We start from the raw sequence: 13,181 nt of genomic DNA, 5'->3' as shown, positions 1-13,181 counted from the left end.
GCAGCAGCAGGAGAGCATTGCACCCTGCAGCTCCCCCAGCATCCTGCTCCACAGAACCCCCTGCTCCACACACTGCCAAAACTCCCTTTCGCTCAGGAACAGCAATTTGAGAAGACTGTTACACACACACTTATTTTTTCATCATAAGCACTTAAGAGAAACTACCTGAGGCATTTCAGAACATCTGCAGGAGCTTCGTAGGAGACTTGGTCTCAGGCATTACATACAACCTACCATCTAGTCATGCATTTTTAAGTTTAAAATATCTTGTCTCCAAGTAAAATACCTTCTTTTTGCCTCTCTTGTGAATGGTAAAAATCCTCACAAAATTGCATTGCACAGCCAAAACAGAAAAGGGGGGCTGGTTTGAATACTGCCCTCTTATCCCATTCAATATATTAGAGCTTTTCACTACACTCAAGTTTTACAACATAGCCCAGAAATGTTGTAACAGCTTTAGAATCATCAGGCTACATAATCTTCTGACCTAAACCCTTCATAAGAGCTTCACTAAGAGGATTGTAGTTCATGTAAGTTGCCTACACAAATGAAAAAACAAAACAAAACAGACCCCAAACAACCCACAAAACCCAAACTGAGAAGTTGACATGGAAAAATTAAATGTTTATTTCTGTAGAAATTCAAAAATTCAAATCCCAAAGGAAATCATACATATGTGATAGAAAAATTTTACATCGTCTTGAGGTTTCTGAACAATGAAAACAGGAAATCTTCCAGGATCCAAGGGAAGCTGAATACAAGTGGGATGCAGACCTAGATGGTAACAGACTAGTTGGGAGCTTTTACCTGATAATGAAATCAAATTAAAAGCTGAAAAAGAGGTTGCATGAGCTCAGTGAGAAAGAAGAGCATGTAATGAGTATGTTCTTCTTGTCTTCATAGTGTTTCTAATTAATCTTCCCACAATGACATCCATGTGAGGAATTTAGACAACGGTTTCCTACACTTTAAAATTTACATTTTCTCCCATTAAGTGCCTCAAGAGTTCATGAAGACTTAAAAACAGCTTGGCCATTGTAATGAACCATTTCCCGAGAAAAAAACTGGAGGTACAGAATAAACAGGTACCATACTGTTTTGTGGGTTTTGCCCCCTTTCCTTTAAAACATGCATGAAGTGAAAATTAGAAACAAACTTAGACATAACATTTCAAGGAGACTTGTGGAGATCCCTTTGAGGGTTTTGGACTATTTGGGATGATATGTCATGAAGTTGAGTTTTAAAAACTGACAATAATGCTGTTTACTACCAGTCAACTATTAGATACTATATTTCTCCTGGTTAGGAATATCAATTTATGGTATTGTAAGGATTGCTGACATCATCCACTTGTGCAGACAAGACCAAAACTAATTAATTAATAACTCAAAAATAACTTCCTAAAGCTTGTGCAGCAATCACTGTTAGAAACACAGTATTTGCTAATAGTGACCATACACACCAACTTGTTATGTTGCAACTTTCTGTGTAAGCAGTGATCCATGTACTATCAGCTCACCTCCTTAACTACATCAGTTATACAGAAAACGACATCAACATACTTTCAATACATATATGTCTATATATAGAATTATTACTCTTAAAAGATAATGTGCATATGTATTTCTCTGTCAGAATCACACAGGTTACATAATCTAGAATTTTTTTTTTTTTTAGTTTAACCAAATACTGCTATAAGAAAGTTTGACGTGCAGAAATGGTGTCGTTCTTTATAAAGCCGTAAGTTAAAAGCTGGAATTAAATGGAAACTTGCTGCAATTGTGTGCTACATTTGTTTCCCCCACCTATTTTGGGGAAGTCCTTCAAAGACCTCCATAATAGCTTAAGCTTCAAGTTGGAAATGTTCTGTGGAAATGGGTTTTTGAAGAGGACTACCAAACAAAAGAAAAGGTCTTATGGTTCTTCATTTGTCAGTGTCTGCTTTAAGTTGGATCTATACTAAATACAAACACAGAGATATTATCTTAAAAACCATGAAACAGTGAAAGAATCAAACAGAAGGAATGAACAAAAGTTGCCAAAAGAAAATTTGTCAGCACCTCCAGCCATCAGCACTGTCCTTACTAATTCAATAACCACTGATAAATTGACAAGTCAGGTTTTAGCAACAATAGACCATAGAAAAAAATCTGAAAAGCCTCCAAAGCACCTGCCTAGTTAGCATAAAAATACACCCAGCTACCCTAGCTTTTATACAGAGGAATTGCAGCTTGTCTTGCTGACTTTGGTTTTGTCCTAACAGGACAGACATAGTACCAAAAAGGCAGAGGTCCCAAATACATCCAAGTTCACGCTTTCAATTCTGTTCAGTTTGGCTCTTGATAATGTTTCACGCCATATCTGCTTCTCTGCATAATTTGTTACTTGTCAGTCCCCTTTCTAATATATTCTTCCTTTGAATTTTGCCTTCTTCTGCCCTGCCTAGAACACATTTGAGGCATTCAAAAATCAAGCACCTTTTCCATATAATCACTGTGTGATAATGCACGACAAAAGTATCAAACTTAGTAAAACTGTGAAACATCTAAAGCTGTACAGAAGCAAAACAATGATCGTGGTCCTTACATTTCCTTGACTTGCTACCTAATCCTATTTTTTTAAAAATTAAGAGTAGTTTCATTTCTTTAGAAAGCAAATGAAGAAAAATATCTTTCTCTAGTTTTTATTTTCTGTCTACAGATTACTGCATACAAATACATCCTCAATAATAGAACATTTATTATATAAGCTTATTGTATAAGCAGCACTGGTATCAAAGTCTTCCTGCAAAGACCATACTGTTTTCTCTACTCTGATATGGGAAAAGCACTTAGTTCTTTTTATTTCATATTTAGACACTATATAGGGGACATATTTCTCCTATTGAAGCTCTTTACACAGAGCTCACCCAGTGAGGTCACTTGCAAGGAAATGTCTTGAGAGGAAGGATGTGGAAATAAATGTACAGCAGGATAACAAATTTGCTGAAAATGAATGGATAAGTTTTTCTTAAATAGCAAAGCAGATACCTTAGATGCTCTAGAAAACTCTGACAAGGAGTGCACAAACACTGTCTCCAGAAGTCAGAATGTTAGGTGAGTCGAACACAATTGCACAAAAGAGGGAATGACTAACAGATGTCACATAAACTTCACAATATATCTGGTAAAAGGGAGTTTTCAAAGCTGTATGTGCAGAATTCTGTTCACTAGGATGCAAGAAAATACAGTGAAGACTGACAAGCAATGAGCTTTGCCTATGTCAACATTTTCTTTCTGATTTGGTGTAGTATTTTGTTATTACTTCAGCCTGATTTTTGCTCTTGTGAAAATTATCTGTGAAATTTAAACCATCCTAATCCACATTTTCCTCCTGTACTTAATTCCTGTATTTTTCTTTTCACTCATCACAACCATCTTCCTTGTCACCTTTTAATCTCTTTTTCTTGACCTTTCTGCTCTATTCACTTTCCCATCTTAACCTCCTTTTCTTGTCATTATCTGATTTAGAGTAGAGCTGTAAGATTCATGTGGAAGACAGTTGCTTCACTAATTCAATCCAGCAAACTACATAATAACAAAGAGCATTGAAATATATTAAATCTCAGCAAGTGTGCATATAATTTTCAAATGTTTGTTACTCTCAACAAACATTAACCAGTTCTCACATTCCTTATGGACTTTTAAAGGAATTTGGGGACATAGCTCATGGTCTTGGTGACTTCTGAAAAGATTAGTGCCAGGTACTGTGAATTCTCTGAGTTCTACTTATTGTGCTACTCTTGCTAGAAGAGCTTTATGAAAGACTCCAAACCGTAGTCAATTATTGGGAACAAAAAAGTAAACAGTCGCACATATATACTTGCATATTTGTGGGAAATAATGTATTTGAAATAAATTATTTGAAATAATGTACATGAAATAAAAGAATTTCAAACTTGATATGTGATTTTATTACTACAGAATCACAAGGAAACATTAATTGAAAAGATAGTCTGGGAAAGTTTTTATTTTCAGATGTAGGAAAGAATTTGTGTATGAAACACAGATATCTTCTTGTCACTGGTGTACCAAATTATGGCTCAAACATGCAGACTCTCCTGTGCAGTGTGGGAAACTCATAATTTTTTTCCCTGTTAAGGTTGAGGTGGCAGGGGATCTGCAGTCCTAATCCTCAGACTAGAATATAAGAAGCACTTCTTAAACCAATGTAAGGATAAAGGGCTGTTCATCAAGCACATCTGAAGTTACCACAGAGTAAGATTAAATGCAGCTGAAGATAATTTCACAACTGCACAATTAAAAGCTGTGAAACAAACATGTTCCACTAAATGAGTTAATAATCTAAACATTACGGTTCCAAATTTGGGGATTTTATATTAAAATCTGGTTTTATGACTATGATTATACAATATACAAACTAAATTAAGAGAAGCCAGCACAGCTGTTCCAATCATGGGCTGCAAGAGGTGAAAAAAAGGGATTTGTGGACTTAAAAAAGAAATACAACTCCATGAGTAGCAAAGAACACAACATCTTGATCACAAGCAGAACGACAGTATTGACAGTTTAGACCTCCATCTTAATCTTTGGATCCTGGGACCAAAACATCAACATTCGAGCATCCATTTATTACAAAATAAGAATTACAAAAAGCCTAAATTTGATAGATGTGAAGAAAATACGACCCCAGGGTAAGCAATGTAGAGATGATGGATATCCAGTGTGCAAGGGGCCTACAAAGACCAATCTGACAGGTATGAACTGCCACATTAACGCCGGTATGGTGCTAATGACAAGACATCCAGCTTGAAATGGGAAAGGAAGGTGAGGAGGAGGGAGGCAGCATGAAGACATGCATGCAAACTGCAGCTCAGGTTTACTGCTATTCCTCCATACAGGGAGGTGAGAAAACTCTGCTATTATTTATGCCTTTCCATGAGGGACAAGCTTATCTGCCACAAGTGACCAGGTGGACTGGATCCAGAGGGATATGTCTCTCAGCATGGTAGAAAACACAATTACTTCTACAGGCTATGAACTGGTAGAAAGTATAAATCCAATGTGCATATTTGAAGCCACCCACACATTTCAGTTTATGGAATTTCATACAGAAGTATTCCACATGTATGGGAATTGACTCCTCAATGCATGGACAGAATGAAGTGCTCAGACCATCCCTGTAGCCAAAAGGAAGCAACAACACAGAATACTGACCTAAAAATTTCTGCAGAAATGAAAACCTATTATTGCCTCTATCACTCACACCTCCTGTCACAATCCCCCAAAAGGCTTTCCACTCTGTGAACCCCTATAATAAATGTAGTGTAGCAATGTTTTAATTTAGATATTCTAGCAAAAATCCCATTATGCTGAAGACATGAAAAAATTTACCAGTCAGAAATACTACCAAATCCCCCCCCAAAAACCCAAACAACAACAAAAAACCAAACCAAAACAAACAAACAAAAAAAAAACAAACACAAAAAACACCAAAGCTTGAAGCAAATGTGTTCCCTTGGCTCTGTCATTTCCTCTTTTGGCTTTAATAAGCTCAGTAACACCAAGTACTGGCTCTCAAGTCTGTAAGCTGACACTTTACAAACTAATTTCAGAAAGCATCAAGGAACTTTCTGAGAAATTACCCCTATTTTACATCTCTGCTTCACTTGATGCATTTATTTGCCAGAGATGGAATAAGCAATCACTCACAGCTTGGCCTCCAGCCCTGACTCTCAGCCCTAAGCACTAAATCAACAGACAGGAGAGACAGGACTCTTCAGCCTCTTTAATTCCTCCCCTCATCCCATCTCTAACTGCACACTTTTCTAGCTTTATCCTCTCTGTAGATGTTAACATACTGAAGTCATCTTTCATAGCCGTGCATAGGATCCATTCATCTCCCCAGTCCACCATTTAGTTTTCATTATGAACAGAAGCAGCACATACATCTCAGTATATGAGATATGGAAAGATATAAAAGCAGTTATGGACCCTCTACAGTATCTTCCTTTCCATGAGGCTGAAACTCCTTGTGAAGGGGCTTCTTGCTCACCTTATAAATCTTCAATCATTATAATCAAGAACTTAATTCTCCTATTTTTTAACTGGACTAGTCAAAGACAAGGTTTCTACTCTATGGACTTGTAGTGGCTGTGTAGAACTGCCTGAACAAGCAGTCTGCTGCCAATAAGCAAGGCTGATTTGTCCCTGGAGAATCACAATTACCCTTTGTCTCTAGATCTGTAGCTCATCTACAGCCATGACCCACAAGGGGCCAGTTTCCACTAGATGAATACCTTAGAGCATGTGTGCATATCACTGAGCATGAACTAAATATACTCCTGATCAAATAAAAGTGAAATGTTTTTCTTCATACCACTTTGCAGCTAATAGAATAACTTTAAAAGTCAACATATCCTTGTCACCTGGAACCTGAAAACCAATTAACTTCTTATTGTTGCTTTAAGAAGTTACTAGTATAGCGATGAGAGATTATAATACTACTTAGCACTTGCAGTGCTTTTCATCTTCAAAGCATTTTTGCAAACATAAACTAATTAATCTTCTCAAAATGCCTGTGAGGTAGGTAGGTGTTATTTTTCCTGTGTTACACAAGGTAAAAAAACCCCACCTCTGGCAGAAGGTTATGTGCTTTGCTCAAGGCCACAAAATTATCCAGAACATACCGGCACCGTATGCTGCTTACAGAAGTTACCCACTGAAATCAGGCAGACACTGCAGGTGGCCGTGTTTTAGCATAACAAAAAAGGATCTGTCATGATGACAATCAGGACACATCTTACACTGCAGCCAGGAAGCATAAAACAGTAATTCTAATATCTGCCTTAGATTTTGAGAGACAGTGCTTGCCCTGTCACTGTATGGTAATTAATTTGCTCATTGGGAAATCACAAAGTCACTAGCATATTATTTCATACCTTGTATAAATACCTTGCAAAGCAAGCTGATTCAGTTCTATTGAGAAGCACACTACTCAATAGGCAAAATCAGCTCATCAATAAATCCCAGGTAGGGGAAAATCAAAACATTTTTAGGTACCACTGTTTCAGACAGGTAAAACTACTCAAACTTTAGGTTTAAAAACATGACAATTTAAATCCTTTCATCCTACAGTTGACATTTATTATGACTGAAAAAATTAAACATTTTGCTATCCAAATGATTCATTTCAGGCAGCTAGTATTTAAAGCGATAGACTTTGGAGTCATATTACATCAGGATAGTAGTTGTAATTAAGGTACTGGTTTCTAAGGTCTTAAAAATGTATCCTTGACAGTGGTTAATATCTTATGTAATAAAATTTAATTGTAAAAGCATACAAATCACTGTTTCAGGTCCCTCTCAAAATATAGCACATAAATCTAATTTTCATGGGAATAGCAGTTGAACAATAGCTGCGAAATTTCCACAGACTGTAATATACTGCACATGGCATTACTTTTTAGCACCCAGGAATGAGTTGTCCAGCATACTGTGAAGGGAAGGAATTAATTTTCTTTACTTATTTGGTACTTTCACCCTCTTTTATAGCAGCTTCAAGGAGGTATTAGGGCATTTAATCTAATTTAGGCACTTAAGATTCCAGAAGAGTAAAGGTACAAAACTGCGCATAGGAATGGTTTCTCCTGCAAAACTGGAAGGGGTAGAATGAAATTAAATTGATCTTGAGACTTGGCTGACAGTGAACTGTTGTGATTGATAAACACAATGAAGTCATTCTCACTGCCATCTAAGATGACCAAATAACTTTACCCACTGTCTAAATCATATTTGACTCAAACTTCCAAAAAGTAAAAAATTAACAAAACCTGCACTACCTCCTCAGGTCTTCTAACAGAAAAAGGTGTCCTACAACTCCGTTTTCCAATTTACACAGTTTGCAAGCAGTGCTGTGACGATTTTGTAAGAAAAAATGAACATGCACAAACCTGCACTGAATTGTGCCACCCGTGCCTGTGGGTCAACTTCTGTTCCTGTGCAAAATCTCACTGACATGATACATGGATGTCTCTGCAGTGTAGTATCACTATACTGTTCTGGATTACAAAAGTCTTTGAAATGGAAAAATGACCAATTGGGAGGTATTTAATAGTTCCCTCTCCCCTTTAACATGTATCCCATGGTAAATAAAACTCAGTTTTTGCATGCTTGCATTTTTCTTACTAAATTAATACAAAGTTTTACAGTTATTATGACTCCAGGTTTGATTCATGATCTCTTCTCAATTAAATTCATATTTTAAAAATATTACTTCAATCTTTTTTTTCGAAATGCAATTTTGAAATACTGCTTACTTTCTGTATTTCTACCGTCCTTCCCACCCACACGGTAGTCATGCTATACTTTCAGATATTTTTGCATAGCAGTCTCCTATGTACTTAATATCATTTCACACAGGAAGTGATATAAAATTTCTAAACACGGGAACGTTTCTCTGTGCAACAGAGAAATTCATCATCATACTTTCAGCTTTAATCTTGAATTGAGCAAGAGACTTGAGCATAATGCAATACACAATCATAGAATCAGTCAGAGAATGGTTTGTCTTAAAAATCATCTGGTTTTAACCCCTCACCAATGTCCTCAGTCTAACTACAAGCATTTAGGTTGCTGAATTCAAATAGAGAAGTACATTTAAATGAAGTAGAGGAGCACATTTAAATCAACCTGCCCTGTATAGGTGAATAGTTCAAAGTACAAGAAAACAGGTGTCATCTTCCCTGCTAACACAAACAGGAGACTATCATATCATCACACCTTTAAAGTAAACAGTCTTTCATGGAGCTTCAGCCCATGTGAAGCATGAGATTAGGTATCTTCTCAAAGATTAATACAAAATTGAGTGTCTTTCTTGAAACTACTGCTAAGGAAAAAAGGCTCATGTCCTTCACTTACATGGCTCTCCTGTGAGGTTTATAAACAAAGAGAAAATAAAGAACTAATTTAAAAGTTCTAAAAATGGTAGCCTAAATAATCCTCATCTAAAAATTTTAAAACAAAACCAGTTTTGCAACAGGTGAAGGGACTTGAGAAAAAGGGGAGACTGCACTATACTGAAAGCATGTTGCCTAGATGTAGTCCCAATTTCCTAAAACAGCTTACTTGCTCTTCTAGTCCTGTCAGTTGGATTTCAAAAGTAACAAGAGAGTCTCCGCTTATATAATAATTTCACGTTCAAATATTTTCAATATGTTTTAAATGCTGTTTTGAAAATTATAATGACAAACACATTTTTGGACTCATATTTCTACTTACGTAATTAGTCTAAAGCAACAGAAATTAAAAAATATCATTAGATTGCAACAGACAATTGGAGAATCTTCTCTCTGCAAGAAAAGATCTCACGGAATAAAGCTACCACTAAATCAAGCACACCTATCTCCAACAGTAGCATCTGTTTCTGAATTCCTACCACTGGATTTTGGGAAAGAGGAAGCACAAAAACTTGTACTTAAACAACTCAAGAAGAAGAGACAGGAAAGTTCTGATTCACTACCAGAAAGCTTTCCAGGGATTTACCCAAAAAATATCAGGCATAAAAAAAATACTGACATTTTAAATGTGAGTCAGCAGTGCCCTGGCAGTCAGGAGGGCCAGCCCTGTCCTGGGGGCATCAGGCACAGCATGGCCAGCCAGGCAAGGAGGGGGATTGTCCTGCTCTGCTCTGAGCTGGGGCAGCCTCACCTCCAGTGCTGGGGGCAGGTCTGGGTGCCACAGTGTAAGAAAGATGTTGAACTGTTGGACAGTATCCAAAGGAGGGCAATGAGGATGCTGGAGGGCCTTCAGGGGAAGCTGTGTGAGGAATAGCTGAGGTCACTTGGTTTGCTCAGCCTTGAGAAGAGGAGACTGAGGGGAGACCTCAGTGCACTCTACAGTTTCCTTGTGAGGGGAAGAGGAGGGGTAGGCACTGATCCGTTCTCTGCGGTGACAGTGACAGGGCCCGAGGGAATGGCCTGAAGCTGTGTCAAGATTTGTTTAAGTTGGGTATTAGGAAAAGGTTCCTCACCCAGGGGTGGTTGGGCACTGGAACAGGTTCCCCAGGGATGTGGTCACAGCACCAACCTGACAAAGCTCAAGAAGCATTTGGACAATGCTCTCAAGCACACAGTGTGACTCTTGGGGTGCCCTCCACAAGTCCAGGAATTGAACTCAGTGATCCTGATGGGTCTCTTTCCACTCAGAAGCATCTATCAGTTTACGATTTTAATTCCTCCGCATTTGAGAGACTTGAGAATCTTGCATAACTGCTCCAGTAACTTTCCAGCTGACAGTGGAAATTTAATATTGTTGCTTTACATAGTCAGGGCAGAAATTGAAACACTGGTCATGATTAATTTTTTTAATTCATTCACAATTAAAGGTATTTATTAAAGGTTGCCTTTTTTATTTACAGAATAATTTCCTGTTGAATTTGGAGGCTGTCAATTACACTGTCAACAAAGCCACATATCTCATACTATTTCCAGGCAGAAGAGAAAAAAATTACCCACAGGGAAGCCTCTTTTATATATTATTTAAAAACCTTTGAAATGACCTTGAGGACCTTTTCCACAAAATACTTCCAATGTCAGAAGCTATAAATTCTCAGTCAAAGATTAATCAAAGGAACACACTACCTAAAACAAGCCCTTTATTACCTGACCCTTTCAAACCTGCAGGTAGTCCCCAAAGGGGCCAGACCAGTCTGCAGTACAGGAGGCCAATAAGCCATACAAAAAGAATTGAAAGGACAATGAGGGAAATTAAATGGGCCCAGAAGACAGTGCTGAGACCACTGAAAGGTGAAGAGGGTGTTATCCATCCTAGACTGCCATTTTAGACATGCAATTTATTGCATATTGGGCAACATGTATTAGTTAAATACTGTATGCTTTTCTGAAAAAAGGGAAAAGGAATAAAAATTAAGTCCCAGTGCACCATCATATGTGACATGCCAGACCACATAACTTCTTCCAGTTTGTTATTGCTATTTAAAAAAGAATGATATTCTAGTCAGGCAGCAGTTTATGAATTCATTAAATAAATTGTGCCTGTTCTGACATAATTGCATCCCTAGTACTAAGACAGCACCCACACTACAGATCTTAGAAAACTTCCTCTTCATATTACCTCATTAAAGTAATGATGTCAAGGTGACTAATGACTTAAAAACTAGAAAACAGGGATAACCTGAAGTTTCAACACATCACATAAACCAAAAATAAACAGCAGAAACTAGAGTAGCAGCAAGCCTCAGTTACATGTACATAAGAGAAATATTTTTATTTCCCTTGTAAACATTAGTAGGCAAAGAAGTCAACACCATCTGCCCAGCTCTAATTTTAATGTAAAGTTATTCTAAATGGAACACATCAATGGAGAAAACTATTTAGATATTCTAAAATTAAAACTAAGAACTGTCTCACCAGGAGTAAGATTTCTAAATCTAATTTTGTTTCCACATAAAATAGGAGATAGCTTTAAAGAGTTTTATCCTTTTGATATCTGGGCTACACTACTCTACACATTTCATATTTTTTTGGTTTTTTCTTTTTTCTTTATATTAAGTACAGTAATTTCACGATTATAAGCCGCACTGAGTATAAGCCACATTTACGGGTGCCAGCAACTTTTCATTCTTTGTCCATACATAAGCTGCTCCTGATTATAAGCCTTACGTTACAATACAGAGTGTGATAAAAGGTATCTGTTCTATCACCATCTCTTGAGGGTGGGGGCAGTGACCCTTACCTCAATGGCAGATATTCTGCTAATGGGCCATCCATTGAAGCCAGGCAGGGCATTGTTCTTTATCTTTTCACAACTCATCCTTCCTCCAGCGAGTCATTTTCTGCTAATGGCCCATTGAGTCTCACTGTGTGACTGATAAAATTACTTCATCCCATTGGAAGTTGCTCCAGCCAGGGGGAAGAGCCCAACATTTCTTACCAAAATAAAAACAGAGGTTTTGGGACACTAAGGGAGCCCTTTTCTCCACTGGACTCCAGAGGAAAACTGGATTTCTCCACATCACCACTGGACCTCCAGAGGGAAACTGCACCTTGTACAGGAGCACTGCTTCAAGTGAATCACATCTGTCACTGCAAGAGGACTGCAACCACCATGGAATGGGACTGCTACCAACACCCTGCCTGACGGGGTGTCAGGTTGTACTCTGACTTTGTCAGGATTTGGAGTTTGTTTCTTTGTAGTACTGTATTTCTATTTTAATTTCCCTAGAAAAGAACTGTTATTCCTAATTCCCATATTTTTGCCTGAAAGCCCCTTGATTTCAAAATTATAATAATTTGAAGGGAGGGGGTTTACATTCTCCATTTCAAAGAGAAGTTCCTGCCTTTCTCAGTAGACACCTGTCCTCCAAACTAAAACAGCAACTTTCCATTATTTGTCCATGTATAAGTCGCACCTGATTATAAGCTGCACTTCTGGGTCCGGACCAAAATTTTAGTCAAAATGATGCGGCTTATAATCGTGAAATCACTGTAGCTTAGTTGTGGAAATCTAGAAGTATCAATTCCAGACACTACAGTTTTGAATCCAGAAGTGATGCGTCAGTGCTGAACCCTAATTGGAGCCGAGTTAAATCACTCAGAATCCCTGAGATCAAAAGGGATCTCTTGAGATCATCTAATCCAAGCCCTGTGCTCAAGCACAGACACCTACAGTAATGTAGCAAGAGAACCATATTCAGTCAACTTCTGAGCATCTCGATGGATATCTAGCCTTCTCATGTCACTCCAGTCCTGAACTCAAAAACCCAACAGTGAGCTTTAGCAACTTACTACCATCTGGTTATATATCAAAGATAACCACTAAAAAAAATCGTCCAACAAACCCAAACACACAAATTGCGAACTAATTTATCTTACTGACTGAACAGTGCTTTGTTACTGCCATTGGAAGCTAAAATATAAAAGCGCTGAGCTAATAAATTATTTGTATGCTCATCCATACATACTATGTTTCCACAAATCTCTTCATAGGGCTTGGCCTTCTTGGAACACTTGTATTTGTCTATTTTTAAATATTTTTAAAATTATTTATATTTTTAGATATACTGGAATGGCAAACTTTTCGGTAACCTATTAATGAGCCAAATAACTGGGGGTCTGTTTTTAAATTGTAAGGCCTGAATGCTTCACACTTGACCCTGCAATA

The 13,181-nt window shown here is 37.6% G+C and overlaps 1 protein-coding gene across 13 annotated transcripts in view; it reads right to left on the bottom strand.

The window, feature by feature from the left end:
- TENM3 (teneurin transmembrane protein 3) overlaps positions 1-13,181 on the bottom strand; it is a 1,396,736-nt gene that overhangs the window by 308,973 nt on the left and 1,074,582 nt on the right. The gene's annotated exons all lie outside the window — the stretch shown is intronic.

The sequence above is a fragment of the Catharus ustulatus genome, chromosome 5 (genome assembly GCF_009819885.2).
Source record: "Catharus ustulatus isolate bCatUst1 chromosome 5, bCatUst1.pri.v2, whole genome shotgun sequence".
Lineage (NCBI taxonomy): Eukaryota > Metazoa > Chordata > Aves > Passeriformes > Turdidae > Catharus > Catharus ustulatus.
This window is presented reverse-complemented; position numbering and strand designations above follow the sequence as displayed.